General features: G+C 41.2%; 1 long non-coding RNA gene across 4 annotated transcripts in view; it reads right to left on the bottom strand.

Annotated features, from left to right (window-relative positions):
• Positions 1-21,804, bottom strand: part of LOC137536155 (uncharacterized) — a 138,494-nt gene that overhangs the window by 113,202 nt on the left and 3,488 nt on the right. For all 4 annotated transcript variants that reach the window (XR_011024530.1, XR_011024532.1, XR_011024531.1 and 1 more), the window contains exon 3: positions 18,562-18,624. This is a non-coding gene — a long non-coding RNA (uncharacterized lncRNA). The remainder of the gene's footprint in view (positions 1-18,561; positions 18,625-21,804) is intronic.

Below are 21,804 nucleotides of genomic sequence, written 5' to 3'. Positions count from 1 at the left end.
TTAAGATTTAAGAGAAGTGATATATTTCATGGCCAAAGTTTTATAGTAAAGGAGGAAAGGGTTTATTGCGAGTACCAATGAGTGAAAACCTATAGCGTTGTGCTGTAACTGTAAATTAAGAAAAGTTGGAGAGCAGAGAGAGTAAGGAAAAAAGAAAATAAGTTATGTAAGAAGTAGAAGTAAGGGAAGAGGGGATAAGAAATAGCCCAGCAACTTCATAACAGGTAGTATATTTGGGGAGGAGAATAGGGTTTGACATTAAAGCTGGAAAATAATGGGTCATTGTGAATGTAGCCTGAAATTGTGTGTAAATATAGCTGATATGATGATGGTAGCAGTGAGTGTAAAAGAAAAATGTTTTGTCTTTTATGAATGTGTTTTGTTGGTTCTTGACTATTTCTTTAGGGTAATAGAAGATCTGGCATTACTGAGAAATGAAAACTCAAAGCATTGTAAAGTTAGATGTATTAGTTATAATGGTACTTCAGATTGTGGAACTTGTTATAGAAGTCTGAAATGTGTAGCTAGTCTTTTTTTTTAAATATTTACTAGTGTTGTGTAGGGTTAAGCCACCCTTTTTATTTATATGTTAGTTATTGGTATTTGGATTAAATATAATCTTAGCATGTATTCTTGTTAGTAATGTGGAGAGACATTTTGGTAAAGTGTGGCTCTGTTTTAGTGTGTTTCATAAGTGTTCATTGTTGAGTGTGTGATCTTTCCATGATAGCTATGTAAAAACGAGTGAGATAGGTTTGTGAATTGTCCCTGTGTTTGTGGATGGTTGATGTCAGGAACCTGCCCGCAGCACACCTGCGTATACGGTTCCTGACTGTGGGTTTGACCAGATTGAGAGGGGAAGCCTAATTAGTCAAGGTAAAACAAGGCTGTGACACCCTCAGAACACTTGCCACTGCCACCACTAGCTGTTGCTAGACAATTCCACTCTGCTGTCGAGTTACTTGCACTGGCGTTTTTGTTTGTTGGGTCAGCTGCGCGCTTTAGGCCAATGTATGACAAACGCCCCACACACACGTACAATTGCAATCTTACACTGTAGTGAAGCCAAAGCACTAGTAGTCATTCTGAACGATATTGTTAGCCACTCCGGGACTTCCCACTCTGCTGCTGAGCGCAGAAGTGACCCATACACACAATGCAAATACAATCTTATATGGTAGGGTTGCTCAATCATACAATCAGGCATGGACTTATACACAGTTACACTTCAGTTTCTTCTAGGCTATGAGTGTTAGGTTAGTACAGCAGAAGTCACTTATTAAATAATAATTTAATATTCCAGGAAAAAAGTGGAACAATGCAGAAAATAATATATCCAAAAGGTTTACAAAAACAAAGTAAATATTACAATGATACACACAAAACAAGTCTGCAAAAATAAACAGGAAATAAACGTAAAGTGAACTTTTACCATCGCAAATGTTCAACCGTGGAGGGACACGGTTTTTAACTGATTTCGATTGGGATCAGTTCTGAAGAGAAGATAATTGTTAGGCATCTGGCCCTGCTTTTTATACTGGGATATATGCCTGGAGGCTGCAACTTCATTGGGAAGGCGAGTCAGTAGTTTTAATTAACTTTTCAGATATAATTTAATTGCCAGAGATCTAACGTCTACATGTAAGTGTGTATTTTCGGCCACACATGAAAGACCTTTTGATTGAGGCTTATGTAACTCCTGGCTCAGGCTGGTGTGGTCTGCCAGTCTGGGTGACACATCTGAGACAGTATTCAGACGAAAGGGTCTGACCACGTGTACAGGTTTCAAAGCACTGTCTGATTAAGTGTTTCCTAATTACCTGGCTGTCTAGAGGAACTGTATGCTAATGTCCAAGCTTCCTGCTTCTGGAGGAATTAAATCACACCTGAGACAGCAGATGGGCTAGAGGCCTAATGAGCCATTTCCTTGTCCTAGGCTAGCAACCAAGGTAACAGCTTCCTCTTAGCAGACATACACGTGACACAGGCTGAAAAATGAAATATATGGCTTCCGTATTAACTCAACATCTGTTTAAGATATAGGTGTCTTTTTGTGTTTATTTGGCAAGGTGTTCTGGGATTTTACTTTCAACAGTGCCGAAGAGTTTTTTAAAATTATAATTGATGAAATGGGGCAGGATTAATAAAGCTTTTTACAGGTTTATGTTGGTTTTGAGTAGTGTTGTTACATTTTTAAGCTTCCAAAGAGTAAAGATATAATTTAGTTAAGGTAAAAGAATGGTAAAATTAAGTGAATCTGGAGTAATTTAGTTTGATAGATAATTTTGTTAGTAATTGTGTTGTAAAGTTATTTTTTCTTAATTAGTTGATAAATAAGGTATGGATTAGAAGTTATGTGAAAATGTAATATTTGTAATGTTGCAATATATCTGTGGCTTATGGGTTTATAAGTACTGATGAAGTTTTGTTAAGTCGGCTTGTAAGTGAGTGGTTTGGTGGAGGGTTGTGATTTAGAGGATAGAAAGGAGTGGTTTGTTTTTAGTGAGTTGCAATAAGTGTGAGAGGGGAGGTGAGGTGTGTGGATTTTTGGAATGTGTTTTTGGGGGTAGTGTTTCGTAATGTCATTGTAGATGTATGTTGTTATAAAGTAACTTTGTAATATGGATATGGATGTTGACATTTTTAAAAAATTAAAATACATATTTTGTGGTTGTGTTGTTTATATATTTGAGTTTTGGAATTGTGGTAAGTATGCACTGGAGTTGTGTTTTTTGAAAGTGAAAAGTTTTTTTGTTGTTGTTGTTGAAATGTGTGTTTTAATAATAGTTTTAAATATTTGTAGGCTTGGCAGTTAAGTGTGATAGTTTAAATGGAAATGAATGTGACAGTAATTATGTTCATTTGTGAAGTTTTTTTAGTTGTGTTTTGTGTTGAAAGAATAGTAAGAAAGTTGGATGTGGGAGGTGGTGAGTGTTATTAGGAGTTTAATGTATTTTGTAAGGGTTTTAGCTGGATAGATATGTAGTAGGAGTATGCAGGGGCGCCCCTAGCCATTTTGTCACTCCAGGCAAGAAAACCTGTGCCCCCCCCCCCCCCCCCTCACATGAAAATAATCTTAAAGTACCCCTGACCAAGACCTTGGTCCCGATATTTTTAATATCGTTTATGTTATTGGTGCTGTGTGACTAGCACACAGCACTATCCTCCCCCTCCTGTGCCCCCTGTAGACCCCATTCTGCTCAGTCGTAATCTTCGACTGAGCAGAACGTCAAATATGGACAGGGAGAAAGTGGCAGTTCCTTGTCCCCTCTGCCCATCCATAATTCAGCCCCTCCACCTAACGCTCTAGTTCCACTCATGAAACACTGCATGCAGCGAGCCGCGGAGCTGTGGACGTGATTATTGAGGTCGGATATCCTTCCAACCTCAATCACCACAAGACCGCACACAGCGCAGCTCCCCTCCGTGCTATCTGCAGCTGATCATAACGGGAATTAAAGCGGCAGGTGGAAGGGGCTGAGTTGAGCATGGGCACAGGGAGGAAGAACTGCCACTTCCTCCCTGCCCATATGTGATGTCAGAACGGGGGCCGCAGGGAGTGCTAGAGGTGGAAGGATGACGCTGCTTGCTAGTCACACAGCACCAGGGAGGAAACCATATTATAAATATTGGCGTCAGGCATACATTAATGCAGCAAGGTTTCACCATAAAATAATCATAATGCTGCAAGGTTTTAGCAGAAAATAATCTTAATGCAGCAATCTTTCACCAAAAAATAATGGTAACGTGCAGTATATGTTGTCTGTGTCTACCAATGACTCCGTCGCCGCACTGCCTCACATACACATGCCCTGGGTGGTTACCAGCGTATATGTGGGTGCCTGTGTGATGTCGCATGCACACGCACGTATATGCCGGCAACCACGTAGGGCACATGTATGTGAGGCAGAGATGGACACTGCCAGGTAACCTATACTGCACAGGGAACCTGGGGACACAATTTACATTACGGGATAGCGTCGGGTGGTGAGATGCGGCGTCACAAGCCCAATTCCTGATCAGTTTCAGCATGAAGTGGATCGGGAATCAGACTGTGGTGTATGGGCAGCTGACAGATCTCTCTCTGATCAGATTTGTTCAGAGAGAAATCTTTCTCTTGGTTGATCTGCCTATCATGGCCAGATGTATGGGCACCCAGAGCAAAGTCCTAGATAATTGCTCTTAGTTTGTGTGCCCTTGTTCATCTCCCCCCCCCCACTGTCAGCATGTATGCAGCTGTATATAGCTTCCCCCCCCCCCCCCCAGCAACTAAAGTCAGCGAGGGTTTTTATCAGGAGTGATGATCTCCTGGCAGCAGCAGAGCTGATAAGAGCAGGGGTCAGGGGATGTGTGTCAGTCTCCAGACAGGCAGCTGTGCACTGTGAGCTGCTCAGAGCTGTGTATACTAGCATCGTTCTGCTCACAATACAATGCCGATATACACAGCTCTGGGCTCACAGTTCACAGCTGCCTCGTCCTCCTCTCCTCTGAACTGATCAGCATTGCTGCGCTGATCCCAGTCTCCCCCCTGCAGCTCACCTCTGCCTGCTCGAAACACACTCAGGGGGACACAGGGGAAGCTTCAATGGGTCAGACAGCGGGAAGCCCAGGGACTCGAACTTCTGGCTGGCGGGGGGCGGAGTTAAAGGTTCTGCACGCACGCAGTAAACAAATCGTGCGGCTGCTGCCAGGAGAGGGGCGGGATAGGCGATTAGGAGGAGGTGGAGTGGGTGGGACTCTAGTGATTTCCTGGCTGCAAGTGTATTGGCAGGGCCTGGGCGGGGGGGGGGGGGGGGGGCGCGTGGATACAGGCGGCAGAGCACGTGGTGTAAATAAACCACGATCAGAGCAGCCGCAGCTGATTGTAATAGCGCCGATCAGCCGCAGTCTCCCCCTGCCTTTAGTGCCAGTGGCTTTAGGTGCCCCTGGGAGTATGTATGTGTTCAGAGAATTAGTTGTGTGTGTAAAGTATTAGTTGAACCGACATAATGTAGATGTTGAAAGTGTAAGTGTATAATTTTATTTTTGCTGTTTTGGGAAGTGTGTAATTAGTTTTGCTTTATATGTTATGTTTTTTAGTATCTTTTGAAAATTGATAATGAATGTATGGTAATAGTTGTGATTAATGTCTACCTAGTGGTATTTTGCATTAGTTTGTAAGTAGTAAAGTGTGTTGTGGTACTCCTGGTATTGAATGTTAATAACCAATCTTTGTAGGTAGTTGTGTCTAGTATTGGTAGTTACAATTACTGATGTGAGTGTGGGTGTGTAATGTAGATTTGTTGTTTGCTAGTTGTTTGTTAGTAGAATGTTTTATTATAGTAAGTGTTTAGTTGTCATCCAAAGTATGTGATTAGCTTTTTGTTTGTGGATTGTGAGTTATAATTTTCTAAATCACAGGTGTTGAAAGGTCCGACAGTTTTGATAAGTATCTATCATGCATTTTTTTTTTTTTTATTTGCAATATGGTTTTGTGTCAAAAGTGTTATAAAAATTTTTGTATTTGGTAGATAAATGTATTAGAAAATGTGTAAGAATTGTTTAGTGTTTACCTTTGGTGTTTGAGATAGTATAGATTTGGTCTTTGAGGGTTGAGTTTGACCTCACTTGTGTAATTGGTTTTATTGTATAGGATACGTATGTAACTGTCCCTGTGTCATCAATTTTCCCTGTCTGTCCGTCGGAAGCTTCTTTTTGTACTGTGCATGTGCGTATTACAGAAAGCCGTTGGGACGGGAAGTGAGGAGCCAGGGAGCAGGGTGGCTGTGTGCGTGCACGCAGCGGGTGCGGTTACATCACTACTTAGAGCCCGTGTTTAATTGGGCTTAGGTAGTCTAGTATATTACGTGTGTGTGTAATTTTTTGTAGGTTATGATGTTTGGTTTTTGTATGTCATTTTTGTGAATGTTTGGTTAGTGAGGTTGTTTTTTTTTTCTTTTGGTGTGTGTAATTAGTGGTTGAAGTGTTGTGATGAGTGGGAGAAGGTAGTGTGTGAAAAAAATATTCAAGTTTGTACTTACTTGGGGATTTGTGTAGTCCTTTGTAGCTGTGTATGTTTTGCTGCAGCTGTGGGGGTGTTTCTATTGATAGCCAGCAATGATGGTGACTTGCTAGTGGTGTATTTGTGTTTGTGTGTCTATGCGATTTGGAGTGTAGTGTGTTTGTGAAGTAGTTGTGTGTAGGAGTAGTATGTGGTAGATTGTGTTGTGTTGTGCAGAAGAGCTGATGCAGTTGTTGGGTTGAAACAATTGTTGGTGGTCAGTGGGAACATTTAAGAGGAGTAGGGCTGTGGAGAGGGATAGTGACTTGTGTGAGGGGTTGGAAGAAGTGTATAGTAAGTAGTCAAAATAATGTATTATTTTGGAAATTATTTTAAGTTAATGTAATGTGTCAAATAATTGAATTGAAATAAAACATGTTACGGTAAGTAATGTGGCTTGTTTTTTTTTTTTTTTTTGTCGTCGTTGTAAGATGACTGTTTTATTGTGTTAGTTGTAGATACTCGTGTGTTCTATTGTGTTAGTTGTAGATACTTGTGTGTTCTAGTTGAAGTATGTTTTAAGGCTAGGTTCACAGAGATGTGTTGTTTTGATGTGATGTTAAAGTTTCAAAGTAATATGACAATGCAATAAAAAGTGGTAATGCATATTGATGTGGTTTTACCATTGTATTAGGTAGGTATAGTGAAGTGTAGGGGTAATGGAAAGTATGCTTTCATGTAACTGCTATTTGGCTTTTTGAGGTAATGCTATACAGTAGAGTGTTATGAGCAGGGTTGTGGGGTTGGTATAAAAATTATGTGACTGACTTCTTATTTTAGGAAACCATTGACTGACTGCAGGTCCTCAGCACTGTTAAAAGTTAGTCATAAAAATGTAATGTTATGTGAATTTAGATCTTAAGTTGTGTTATAAGTGTTTTTGTGGTTTTTTTTTATGAAGCACTGCAATGGCTAAGGGTCTGTTTCCACAAGTCAATGTTACTGTTTGAGTTGTGATGATTGTATGGAATGGCACTGACAATATTATTTTGTATGTGGACGTGTGTGCTTCTGTTTGCATATGTTTGAATAAATGATGGAGTTCTGGTGTGACTTTAGTCACCCAGTGGGTGAAGTTGTTTGGAGATAGTTAAATGTCAAAACTGCTTTCTAATGAAACAGTATAGTGCTTTGATAGGTTGAAGTATAGCACAGGTGATTGCAGTGATTGGATTGAGGGGGGTTAGGAGGGTGGTAAGAATAAAACAAATAGTGGTATCTTTTAAAGTGAAAAGAAATCAAAATATAAAGTACAAAAAGAAGAATATCTGGGAAGTGATGATACCAATGTGGGGAGAAAAGGGGGGGGGGGATAATTTGTGTTGAGTTGTGTGGCCCTGTAGTGAGGCTTTAAAGGTGCAGTGGTGTAACAAGTAAAAAATTGTGTGTTTAATAGGGGGGTTTAACATTGTGGTCATGAAGTGGTTAATGATGTTGAAGCACACATGCCGAGGTTACATGAAGTCCACATGGAACTTGTCTTGTTTCTGCATTTCACCACCACTATGGACACCCAACAGCATACAAACTCGCCAGATGTATTGGCCACTGTTAGAATGGCCAATCATGCATAAATCCAGGAGCCTTGGTGCCTCAGGATCCTGGTGCCACTTTAGTGATATCCTTTTAAGCCACCTTCACTTTCCACCTTATTTCTTTGAGGTAACTTGCATAGGAATATCTCTCATAGCGTAATTCCGTAAAAAAATCATAAAAACTTTTATTTTAAAATACACTCACATATTCCTGGAGTATAAACACGCTCAGCGTTTTACGGGCTCTCCCCCATTGCCAGGCAGGGCACTGCTGATAGTAAGGCTTCTATTCCTCCTCCACTCAGCCTGTAGATATCACCACCTCACGCTGTCCTCTTCCTGGTAGGTCCAACCTCCCGACCTATTGATTTCGTCACTCCCTCATGACTCATCAGGGGCACGGGGGTTGGACGCCTTACCAGGATTCTTGTATCAGCTTTATTGCGGCGTGAGGTGGTGGTATCTGCAGGCTGAGTGGAGGAGGAATAGGAGCCTTACTATCAGCAGTGCCCTGCCTGGCAATGGGGGAGAGCCTGTAAAACTCTGAGCTTGTTTATACTCCAGGAATATGTGAGTGTATTTTAAAATAGCACCATGGTAAGTCTTTGACACTCTGGGCCATATGCAATTATCAAACTTGCCAGCGCTAAGTGCTGGCGAGTTCTTAAATTAGACGTCAGCAAGTTTGCCTAATGCAATTGCATTTAACACCCCCCAGGGCGGAAAAGAACTGGCTTGGGCGATATAATTGCCCAGCAAGTTCCTTTCCCCCTATGCAATTGTATTTTGCACCCCCTGGGAAGTGATGCTTCTTGCCAAACATAGGTGCTAACTTTTCACCTGCTCTGAGCAGGCGCAAAGACCTATCGCTGCTGTCAGTGGCCTGTTCTTGGCATCTGGGAGTCTCCTTTACTAAGGAAACCCCAGATGCCAGTGATTTAAATAGGTAAAGGAGTCAGTTTTGATGCCTTACTTATTTTAAATGTAACAAAAAAACATACCTCCATCGTTGCTGTCTTGCCGCATGTCCCACGCCGCTCCTTTGCTCATCTGTGTGACTGTCATTGTTCTCGGAGCCCGGCAAAGCATCTTTAAGTCTCCTGCTGGGGCTCCCCATTACTCCACTAGGTGGCCCAATGAGAATCATCCTGATCCTCACTGGTCCAATTAGAATCAGGATGATTCTCATTGGGCCACCTAGTGGAGGAATGGGGAGCCCGGGCAGGAGACTCAAAGATGCTTTGGTGGGCGCAGAGAACAATGACAGTCACAGAGATAAGCGGAGGAGTGGTGTGGGACATGCGGGAAGACGGAACGATGCAGTTATGTATCTTCTGAAGGTTCTGTGGTAGTGACGAGTGGCAGGAGGCGACAGGTGGCGGGTAAGAGCCTTGTGATGATGTGCTGGCTCTTGCGATGATGCTTGCACATCTTCTGGGGAGCGAGGCAGCAGTGTAGTGGTGCTGAAGGACAGCTCCACGGCACAAATGCTTCACTCCACATTGCTGGCCACACAGGAGCAGTGCTCAGTGAATACCTAGTATTTGCCTGAGTTAAAGTGGATCTGAGATGAACTTTTACTTATTGCATAATTGTGTTCCTTACATATAGTTTATAGGGCATTCCTCAAGCCAAATACTTGTTTTGTTTTGTTTTAATACCCTAATTTCCTATAAACTAAATAAACTACACCCACAGCTTCTCCAGAGTGCCTTGGCGCTTGCAAGGGATTGTGGGATTTCAGTCTGGGCAGGTGAAAAAGGTGTTACTAGCTATAGATTTCAGAGGCAGAGTTTTCACAATCTGAGAGCTGCAGTGCAGATACAGATCAGTTGCCTGTGTAATGTAGGAGATAAGAGTGGAGTTTTCACAGAATATGCAGATTAGCATGCCTAGATACAGATAAGCTTGCCTGTGTGTGTGATTGTGTAATAGTGACAAGCAGAAAACATGTCTGCTCCCATTGTATCACAGGAAAAAATATTAATATACTGTTGAAGCTGTTTGAAGATAGATTTGCTGTGTAAACTATCTAAACTTTAGATAAGATATATAGACAAGTCACTTGTTATATTTAGTTTTTCATCTCGGATCCGCTTTAAGCTCTTTTATGCAAGGACATATCTCTGGTGAAACTGGCAATTGAATTTGCTGGTAAACCCTGAGCGATGTGAGGAGATAAGAAGTTTGCATGTTTTCAGCTTCTTATCTCCTTGAATTGCTTATGGTGCTCTGAGTGAAGAAGATTTTGGAATTCTCATTTAAAGTCTTTGCCCCACTACCTGCGACCTGGATCCTGGCCCAACTGGATCCTTAACCTGCTGGGCGGTCTGGACGAGCTCAGCTCGTCCAGTATCGCCGGAGCCTGCCGCTCAGGCCCTGCTGGGCCGATTTGGCTCAAATAAAAAGCAGCACACGCAGCCGGCACTTTGCCAGCCGCGTGTGCTGCCTGATCGCCGCCGCTCTGCGGCTATCCGCCGCGAGCAGCGGCGAAAGAGGGTCCCCCCAGCCGCCTGAGCCCAGCGTAGCCGGAACAAAAAGTTCCGGCCAGCGCTAAGGGCTGGATCGGAGGCGGCTGACGTCAGGACGTCGGCTGACGTCGATGACGTCACTCCGCTCGTCGCTATGGCGACGATGTAAGCAAAACAAGGAAGGCCGCTCATTGCGGCCTTCCTTGTTTATTCTGGGCGCCGGAGGCGATCGGAAGATCGCCTCCGGAGCGCCCTCTAGTGGGCTTTCATGCAGCCAACTTTCAGTTGGCTGCATGAAATAGTTTTTTTTTTATTAAAAAAAAACCCTCCCGCAGCCTGCCTGGCGATCTTAATAGAACGCCAGGCAGGTTAATGCAGTGCTCAGTACTGATCAGGCCAGAACTTCACAAAATCACTCAGTTCTTCTTGCAAAGTGGACTTTTCCCAGAAGAACTAAAGAATAAAACCCCTCTTGAAGAAACCATCATGAGATCCTGATTGTGTAACCAACTACAGACCTGTGGCGAACATACCATTCCTATCAAAAGTTATTGAGAAAGCAGTAGTCAACCAGCTAGAAGCCAGGTTTACAGATAACATCTTTGATACTTTTCAGTGAGGAAAAGGCACAGCACTGAAATGGTATTAGTCTGAGTAATGAATGATCTACTTACTGTAAGGACCAAGGGTGATAGCTCAATTCAGATTCTTTGTGACTTGTCTGCAGCATTTGATACTGTGGATCATGAAATAGTAATCCAGCGACTGAAGAATTACTGTAGCCTAAGGGGTACTGTTCTTAGCTGGTTTCAGACCTTCCTATCTGGCAGGACACAGCAAGTATGTCTGGGCATACACTACGCTAATCCAGTGCCACTTGCCTATGGAGTTCCACAGGGTTCTGTACTATCACCATTACGCTTTGCAGTGTACATACTCCCACTAGGCAAAATAATCCAGAATTTTGGCCTAGGATCTATCTGTCCTTGAAGCCTGGCAGCCAAGACCCATCAGCATACATAAATGTGTGTCTAGTGGATTGACAAAATTAGATGAACACCAGCTGGCTGAGGCTGAAGTCATACAAAACAGACGTGTTTGTGGTAGGTGGTCCACACATGATGGATAAAGTTCAAACTGCTCACCACCTCAAACTAGCAATTGGGAAAAATACTGTACAGTATAAAGACTCTGTGCGAAACCTTGGGGTGATCCTGGAAGAAAATCTAAAACTCAGACAGCAGGTATCAGCTGTCATCAAGTGTTCCTTCTTCCATCTAAGAAATATAGGGGAAAATCAAACATCTTATCCCAGCTGAAGAACTACCTGCCCTGGTTCACGCATTTGTATCCTCCCGCCTAGACTACTGCAACGCCCTGTTCATCGGATCTAGAGATAAGGTTCTGCGCCCTTTACAGCTAGCACAGAATGTTGCAGCCAGACTCTTAGCTAATGCCCCCCGCAGCTCACACATCACCCCAGTACTGCAAATTCTTAACTGGTTGCCAGTAAAATGGAGAATCCATTTTAAGATGTGTCTGCTGACATTCAAGGCTCTAAATCACATGGGACCCAAATACATAGTGGATCTATTTAAACTTTATGCCCCTCCATGCACCGTCCGCTCTGCCAACAAGATGAAGCTGGTTATTCCCGGGATACACCTATTTGGTGCTCAGGCCTTTTCCTATGCAGTCCCTACTCTATGGAGGTCAGTTTCACAATCAGTACAAGAGGCTCCTTCTCTGGAAAGCTTTAATAAAAAGCCTAAAAATGCACCTCTTTTCTCTAGCCTTTGAGACTGCATAATGCAGGGTCACTGCGCTTTGAGTCTCCAGGGAGAAAAGCGCTATATAAAAATTGTTATTGTTATTAAAATAAAAGTTTGTCTGAATTTGTACGGAATTACGCAATGTGAGCTATTCCTTTGAGGTAACTTGCAAAGAAGGTGGAAAGTGAAGGTGGCTTGAAGGGATATTACTAAAGTGGCACCAGGATCCTGAGCCATCAAGGCTCTTTGATTTGTACATAATTGACTAGTCTAGCAGTGGCCAATACATGTGGTGAGTTTGTATGCTGTTGGGTGTTCATGGTGGTGGCGATTTGCTGAAACAAGACACGTTTACACCGGCTACTTCATGCTTGCAAGCAAAGCCCTATATGAAAATTATTTTATGGAATGTAAAAGGTTTACATTCACCAAATAAGAGATCTAGAATTGTAAGGCATCTTAAAAGGCTCTGTTTAGATATTTGCTTGTTGCAGGAGACACATTTAACACAAGAACAATATAAATTTATGAAAAAGTTTTGGGTAGTCTTTGTGTATTTTTCTCCTGTGGTGGGCCAAAAGGCCAGAGCGTTGATATTTATGCATAAAAATATGCAACATCAAATGTTAAGTTCTGAACATGATAGTGAAGGCCGGTGGCTCTGCTTAAGGTTGCAACTTGCAGGTGAACAACTAATGCTTTATAATATATATGGTCCAAATGGGGAGAATAGAGTCTGTTTGGATAAGTTTTGAAAGTCTTTCCCTAATAAATTTGATCCAAGAGGAAATCAACAGCCTCAATAAAGAAATCACTGAGAGTGAGGTCAAGATAGCAATTAAAAATCTGAAAAATTTGAAATTACCAGGAGTGGATGGTATGTCAAGGGAATTTTTATAGATATTAAAAGTGGAAATAGCTGCTTCCCTAACAGAGCTATACAATAAAATAGTAAAGAACCAGTTCTACCCCTAAACAGGACAATTAGCATACATAAAGAAGGGAGAGATCCAGGGGAACCAGGGTCCATATAGGCCAATCTCCCTACTAAATCAGGCTGTAAAGATACTATCTAATATTCTGGCGGATAGATTAGCCTCCATAATGGCTAAGTTAATCCATGTTGATCATGTTGGCTTTATTAAGGGGAGGGCAGCGGTGAGCAATATACGCAAAATTATGTTAATACTAGGGCATGTAGGAGTTTATCGTAACTTGCTTAAAAATAGTGCTATATTGTCACTTGATGCTGAAAAAGCATTTGAGCATGTTGAATGGGACAGGCTTTTTTAGGTTATGGAAAGTGAAGGTTTCCAAGGCAATTTCATGAATGGCATAAAAACCATGTACAACAGGCTACATGCGCAAATATATTCCCAGGGATTTCTCTCCTCGCGTATTAATTTACTTAAAGGCACTTGTCAGGGGTGATCACTTTTGACCTTGTTGTTTGATCTAGCCCTTGAGCCACTGGCCAAGATTCTTAGGTCTAAAATGAAAGTAATACAAGTGGACTCATTAGTGGTAAGTCGAGCATTATTTGCGGACGATATGCTGCTCTTCCTGGAAGACCCTGTCAATCAAATACCTGAAATTTTTTTCGATACTTGAGGAGATAGGTTCTTGGTCTGGGTTTAAAATTAATAAAACAAAAAGTATTTTCTTTCTGTTATCTAAGAGGGTAAACATTTCTAAATGGGATAATCTTGGTGTAATGGTTACTAAATTGGAAATTAAATACCTTGGTATCAAGATTACAAGGGACCTGACTTCACAACTCAAATTTTGTCCCACTAATTAAGGATATAATCTGCCAACTGGAAAATTGGGAAAACTTGCTGATTGGTCTTCCAAAGAGAGCAGCTTTCATTAAGATGTTTTCATTGGGTAGGCTTTTATACCAAATGTAGATTCTGCCTTTACTTCTTAAGCACAAAGATATTTAAGACCTCAACTCGGCATTCAATAAGTTCCTTTGGAATAAGAGGAAACTGAGGATATCGCTATCGAAATGATTTCTGCCAAGAAGTTTGGGAGGTCTTAAATTCCCAGCCATCCGGAGTTATAATTTAGCCACATTGTTGTAGTATGCACAGGACTGGATACTAGGGACATGCAAATATTCCAACCATGAACTGGAGGCAGAAGTGGCACAGCCTTATTCTTTAGTGGGGCTATTGCATTCAAAATTACATAGCTTACAATTGGGGCTTAAAAGTATGTTTAGAGACATCATTTGCACATGGAAGGTGGTTAGTAAAAAATTGGGGCTGCCAATATTAATTTCTAAATATATGCCTATTTGGGGAAGGCTAAGCTTCCTTCCAAGCACACCACAGAAAAGCTTTGCTATTATAATCCTTATGGGAGATTTATAATAATAATAATAATAATAATAATAGAGGTCTGGAGGAAGACAAAAGTAAAGTGCTAATTGTCAAGTCATGGCAAAAACACATCAGATGAAAACTTACATATTAAAATTTGTGAAGGGGTCGAACTAATTAATGGGGTTATACAATCTGAAACATGGTGGGCATCTCATGTTATTTGTGCACAAAGGCAAGTATGCCTTCAATATTCAATATAAGTATCCTTTGGCACATTATGTCCCTGAGTGTCGCAAATGCTAATTACTCAATGCAAATTTGTTTCATTGTATTTGGCAGTGTCCAAGAATTGAGATTTTTGTTTGGATAGAGTGTATGAATGGGCAAATGAGATGTGTCACAAGCAGGTAGTCAAATAGAGGGATTTGTGTCTATTTAATTCTTTCCAACCAAATGATGTTGACACAAAGGAAAGGCTGTCTTTGCTCTTTTACATTATTATCATTTTTGCATGTAAATCTTTGAGTTGGTGGCTAAAACCAAGTCCACCAAAAATTCTTGACATGAGAAAAGAAATTTTTAATTTATTTGCAATAGAAAAATATCTGGTCTTGCAAGCAAAAGAGAAATGAGCAAAGAATTTCTTTAAAGAGAATCTGTACTCTAATATTCTTACAATAAAAAGCATACCATTCTATTCATTATTTTCTCCTGTGCCCCTCTGTGCTGTTTCTGCCACTCTCTGCTGCAATCCTGGCTTGTAATTAACAGTTTTAGGCAGTGTTTACAAACAAACTAACCAGCTTCTAACAGGCTCAGCTAAGCATAGTGTGTGAGTCATTCAGAGTGTGCAGGGGGCCTGCAGAGGGTGTGTATCGTTTCTACCAATCACAAGCAGCTATGCACATTCCACACAATCAAGCCTTAGCCCGACAAACAGGACAGAGGAAAGATACATTGATTTATTACAGAGACAGTGCAGTTAGGAAAGACTGCAGTAAGCCAGAGCAGATTAGAACAGGCATAGGAATGTATAGGATAGAAGAACTAAGGCTGAAAAATTTGTTACAGAGTCTCTTTGAGTTCTGGAGAAATTTTATTCTCCATTATTTCACACAGGAGGAAATAAACTTGTTCATGGAAAATATCAAATATACAACATGGTACTGTACTAAGGATGTAATGGGCTGTTTGGGCAGATAGAAAATAGGAACTATGAATCGCTGAGACTGCTTAGAAAGGATGTGTTTTAGAACCAAAATCCATACAGCAGTTATGAGGTCTGTGCAGAGAGAAGGGGTGGGGGGAGGGATGGGAGGAGGGGAGAAAAGGGGGAAAAAAGTAAATTGTTCCACTGTTTATTAAATTGTCCTGAAGATTTGTACTGGTTTGGGGTAATTGTCCCAAAAAATGGCTTGTGTATGACTCGTGTGTCTGCTCATGCAGTTTTGTTGTACCTTGCTACACATGGAACAAATAAAATTGGTTTAAAAAAAAAATAAAATCAAAAAATAAGACACGTTCCATGTGGACTTCATGTAACCTTGGGATGTGTGCTTAAATGATTATATATTGTTCTTGATAGGTCTGCAGAACTTTGTGGTAGCGCATTCTGTAAGGAATTGGACGTAACTAGCTATAGCGCTTTGATATTTTTATAGATGGATAATGATGTTATGGGTGATTTTGAATTGTGTGTATTTGAGTAGTGATCACCATTTCATGAACACTAACACTTCAAAATAAAATAAAACCTCTTCAACTTTACTTAAAGGGAAGGTTCAGGGACTAACTAAAAAAAAATAAAAATCCATTTCCACTTACCTGGGGCTTCCTCCAGCCCGTGGCAGGCAGGAGGTGCCCTCGGCGCCTCTCTGCAGGCTCCCGGTGGTCTCCGGTGGCCGACCGGACCTGGCCAGGCCGGTGGCCAGGTTGGGCTTCTTCTGCGCTCCGTGGTGCGTTTCACGCCGGTGCGCTGACGTCATCGGATGTCCTCTGGGCTGTACTGCGCAGGCTCAGTAGTTCTGAGCCTGCGCAGTACAGGCCGGAGGACGTTCGATGACGTCAGCGCGCCGGCGTGAAATGCACCATGGAGCGCAGAAGAAGCCCGACCTGGCCGCCGGCCTGGCCAGGTCGGGTCAGCCACCGGGAGCCTGCGGAGCGGCGCCGAGGGCACCTCCTGCCTGCCATGGGCTGGAGGAAGCCCCAGGTAAGTGGAAATGGATTTTTTTTTTTTTAGCTAGTCCCTGAACTTTCCCTTTAAGTCTTCCATTGCATATACACTTTAAAACTAAACAAAAAACCAAACAACAAATAACTAATATATCAAATCTTAGATGTTGTTAGTGGTTGTGTTTTTGTTATTGTTTTGTGTGTGTTAAATAAACAGGACACCTCATACACACTTTAACACACAAAAAAACATCAAAAACAAAACCACTAACAACATCTAAGATTTGATGTATTAGTTATTTGTTTTTTGTGTGCGTTTTGTTGTAAAGTGTATATGAAATGGATGAGTTAAGCAAAGTTGAAGAGGGTTTTTTTGTATTTTATATTGAAGTGTTAATGTTGATGAAATTGTGCAGGAATGTTGTTTGTGATTGGGATGCAAGGTCATTTATTAAGTTAGAGTTGTACATTGGTAGTTTTACATTGGTATTGTGAAAATGTTTTGTTTTGTTAGTTGAAAGAATGGTAGTATTTATAAATGATTAAAGTCTGTGTTGTGTTGATGTTTTTTTTTTTTAGGAAGAGGTTTATTACATTTGTAGTGATTAGAAAAGTTGGCTAGTGGGATTTATAGTTAAAAGGTTGTATAATTGTGGAGTGAGATTAGAGTTATGTGGTGCATAGATTTGACATGTTGTGGTTTCTTTGGGGTTAGTAATCCAATTTTGTATTAATGTGAGATAGGTGTGGTTTTATAGTAGTTGTGATTTTAGCGTGTTAGAATTGGGCTGGTTTGTTGTAGATGGGAGGCTGAATGGTTTGTAAAATGTGCATATTGTGTGAAAAGTTATTAATGTTAAAAAGTATTTGGTGAAGGAAAAAGTAATAGTAAGAAAATTAGACAATGTTTCTTTTTGCTATTTGTGGAGTATGTGATTTTATTGTTATTTTTATCTGATACATTTAGGCCCGGTTCACACTTGCGGTGGCCCTCCGGAATCGCCGTGCCGGAGCCGCACCGCTTGCAGAATGGACGGAGCGGACGCACGGCATAGCAATGAAAGCCTATGCGTCCGTTCACATGCGTCCGTTCTGCCGAACCGGAGCCGGACCGGATCCGGACTCTGGCCTCCGTTCCAACATGCGCTATTTTTTCATCCGTCTCCTCCGGCAGCCGTATCCGGGGCGGAGCCGGACTGCACCATCCGGTCAATACAAACCAATGGGAACCGGAGAGCGCACAACACACAGGCTGAGAAATCCGGATGTTCTACCCCACTTCCTATGGGGATTGTTGCGGCGATATTGGATGGGGACACATGGGCAAGCATTTTGGAGTGGAGCAGCACAGCTGGATCCGGATCCGGAGATGTTGGCAGCATGTCGCAGGTGGAGGTGAGTGCTAAACAGCAGAGGGCCTGATTCCACAGGTCCCCCTTCTGCTGACCTCCCAGACCCCCAACTTTTTTTTTGTTTTTAACGTTTTTTTGCCAAACGGATCCGGATCGCATTCTGATGGACACCTGATGCAACCTGACTGGATCCGGATCGGATCCGGATCAGAACCGTACGGTTCCGATCCGGATCCGGTCAGGTCATCCGGTCCGTTTGGCAAACAACCGCAAGTGTGAACCGGGCCTAACTCAACTTCATCAAAATATATTTGCAGGATGCAATATAAGTAAAAAGGTCTACATTAGTAAAATATAAATTTATAAAGAATGAACGAATTTGTTATTGTTTGATATTAGTAGGTATTGCTTGAAGAATATTAATTTAGCAAATTTGCCATTAGGCTAGGGCAGTGATGGCTAACTTTGGCACTCCAGCTGTGGTGAAATTACAAGACCCAAGAGGTCTTGCAAAAGTATGATATCTGTAAGCATAACTTGGGGAGGTAGAGGCATGATGGGATTAGTAGTTTTGTGACAGCTGGAGTGCCTAGGTTAACCATTGCTGGGCTAGGGTTACAGGTCATATGTTAATATATCCATGCTTTTGTTTGAGAGGGGGGAAGAAAAATAGAGGCACAGATAATGTAGAAAATAGAAGCTGTGTACATTCCAAAGTAAAAATTGATTAGTGTTTATGGGAATGTGTTGAACAAATTTGATTGGATGTTCTGGATATACTTCATTTTCTTGGACTGTAATTAGTACTGCATAGTTGGAGGGGTAGTGAAGGGTATTGTAGAAATGGATTGCCCTGAAAAAAAAAAAAAAAAGTTACAATTACGCTCACCTGGTAATTGGGCTTCAATGTTGACTCCATGACAGGTCCACTAGGAGATGGGAACAGACATACCTGGTACAGGAAGAACAGACAGTGTAAATAGCCATCTTCCACTGTATATTTTTAGTGCTTTGACTATCACCATGTAAGGGTAGGAGATTTACTATTTGAGTTGTGGGGTGGTAGATGCAAATGTTAGTGCTTTATCAATGTATCATAGGAAGACCATGTGGTTGCTTTACATAATTTTTAGAACAGAAGCAGAGTTTTTCTGTGGCTAGGAAGATGAGACAGCCCTAGTAGAATGAGCCTTTACATTCCTTGGGGTTGGCTCTCCTGCAATCTCATATGCTTTGTCAATACAAAGGTTAGAACAATTGCTGAGTGTAGTTTTGTACGCTTGTAATCCTTTTTGGGTACTCTGAAACTGAACAAACAAATTATTTTCCTTTCTCCAGGAAGTTTTGGCCAAATAAGGTGAACATATTTTTGTCACATACAGTGTGTTAAATGTTTCCTCTTTTTTGTTAGAAGGATTCTGTGAAAAAGAGGGAATGTTGTTTTCTTGTTCTCTGTGGAAATCAGACATCAGCTTTTGGTGTGAATGAAGGAGGTAACTGAAATTTAATTATATCTTCTTTGATAGACATAAAAGGTGGCTTGATACAAAGGGACTGTATTTCTCTGATATGCTTGGCTGTAGTGCTGGCCATCCAAAAATATTTTTTTAGGGTTAAATCCTTAATGGTTTTTTGATTGACAGGTTCAAAAGGAAACTGAATAATGGAGTGTAGAACTAAATTCAGATCCCAAGGAGGGATGGTAGTTTTATTTATCACTGTCTTCCTTTGTACGTCCTTTGTGAATGTTTTAATTAAAGAATTTGATGAAAAAGGAACATCAAAATAAGGGCCCAAAGCAGCAAGCTGTACTTTGAGATTGTTCAAGTTTACCACCATAGCTAGTCCTTTTTGTAAGATATGTAGGATATTGTGAATGGAGAAATTAAATTCTTTGGAGACTTTTTGTTAAATGTGTAAAAAAAAAACCTTGCATACTCCAAGATAAATAGAGGTGGTAACAGGTTCCCTGGCATGAAGCATGGTTTCAATGACATCTTCAGACAAACCTCTGTTTAGAAGCAAGTGTCACTCAAAAGCCATGCTTTCAGTTTTAGACTGGCCCTTGCAGGATGGTACACTTTTCATCGTTTCTGAAGATGATCTGAAATTGGTAAGATTATTGGATTTTTTATCATTGGGGAGAGTAGAAATGGATAATTGGACTTTTTTGGCCAGTCTGGAGCAATCACGACCAAATTGGCCTGATCTTGTTTAACCTTCTGTAGAATTGTCCTTATCAAGTTGAAGGGAGGGGAAGGCATATGTTCTCTTAGGTTTCCAGTCTAAGAGCAAAGCGACTACGTATTCTTGGCAGCCTCTGGGGTTGAGGGAGCTGAACCTGGGTATAAGCGTGTTGTCCCATGCAGCAAACAGGAGTATGTATGGAAGACCCCAATTGTTACAAATTATTTGGAACATGTTTGATCAGACACCAGTTGCTTTGATATATTTGTTTGTGGTTCAAGCAATCTGCAAGAATATTGTCTTTTCCTTTGAGGGGAACTGATTTTAGTGAAAGGACTTTGTTTTCTGTGAGGGGTTGTCTGAAGGTCCCCCTTTGTTTGTTGATGTGAGCCACAGTGGTCTGATTGTCTGACTGGATCACCACATTTTTTTCAACAACAGGTCTAGTCAATTTTTGCAGAGCTTTCCACAGTGAAAGCAATTCTGTGTGGTTTGAAGAGACTGTTTTTTTAGGGTAGAACATCTGTCCTGTATGTAATAAAGTTTCAGATGTGCTCCCCAATCCCAGAGGCTTGTGTCTGTTGTAATTACAAGGGGATTAGGATGTGATTAACTTTTGTCTCTTTGAAGGTTTGGATGACAAGTTCACCAGATCAGAGAGAGTCTCACTGGATCTGACTATGATATCTTTTTGTCGGGATCCTCCCATTTGTCTGACCAATGGCATAGGATTGTCAGTTGAAATTTTCTGAACCTTGCTTGAGCCCAAGCAATGACTGGGATACAAGTTGAATATTTTTCCAGGAGACTTCTAGTTTGTTTAGTTGTTATAGACTTTGTTCTCAGAAGTACTTGAGTACTTGGGATGAATGGATCGACTTTCTTTTGTGGCAAATAGGAGATCTGCAAGGTTGAATTTAGTGAGCTTCCTAGAAAGGTCTCTTTCTGTCCTGGGATGAGATTGTGTTACTGAATATTCAGAATCCATGCCAGATCCTTCAGAACTCCAAGCACAATCTTGATAAGTTTTTGGAGCATATCTTTTGTTTGTGCCGCTTTCAGAAGATTCGTTAGGTAGGGAACTAGAGTAATATTCCGAATTCTTATAAAGGCAGTGAAGTCTGTCTTGGTCTTTGTGAAGATCCTGGGAGTGCTTGAAATGCCAAATGGTAGAGCTTTGAACTGGATGTGAAGGATGTAGGATTGAATTTTAACAGCAGTTTTCAAATACTTTCAGTGTATTGGATGGATGAGTACATGGTAGTGTGCATCCAACAGGTTGATGGATGCCATGAAGTAATTCTACTGCAGAAGAAGGGTTGTGGAATGAATGGACTCCATGTGGAATTTATTTTAGTTCACTAACTGGTTTAGAGAGAGATTTATGATAAGGTGGAAGTTGTCGTTTGGGTTTGGAACCAGAAAGAGTGGAATAGAATCCTGTTCTCTTTGTTGGTGAAGGAATCCCTTCCATAAAACCCTTGTGGCAAAAGAGATCCCACAGCCTTTTCCATTGCTGCCTGCTGGCTTGGACACTGAAGATAGTCCATTACACAGAAATATTTTGGGGTAATTTGCATAAATTGAATTGTGTTATGTTTGATTGTTCTTCAGATGTATTTGTTGCTTGGTATTTTCTGCCATGCTGGAAATTTTTGTAGCCTGACCCTTACTTGAGCATAGTCATTGTTGTGATTGATTTGGAGGGGTTGTCTGAGGGTTTGGGCGTAAATATTTTTGTTATTTTAGGCAGAATTAGTTTGATTGCTCTTAGGGACCTGAAACATCTTTTTGGGAAAAAATTTTAGCAGCTGGAAAAATTTCGTTCATTTATGCTCCTCTTTTGAGTACTGAATGTAAAGCAGAGCCAAACAGCAATTTTCCTTCAAACAGGAGGGCATAAAGTCTTTGTATTGTGACACTATCCTGATGTGAATTTTTTAGT

Source organism: Hyperolius riggenbachi, chromosome 10, assembly GCF_040937935.1.
Source record: "Hyperolius riggenbachi isolate aHypRig1 chromosome 10, aHypRig1.pri, whole genome shotgun sequence".
NCBI lineage: Eukaryota > Metazoa > Chordata > Amphibia > Anura > Hyperoliidae > Hyperolius > Hyperolius riggenbachi.
Note: the sequence above shows the minus strand (reverse complement) of the source record. Positions and strands in the feature narration are given on the sequence as shown.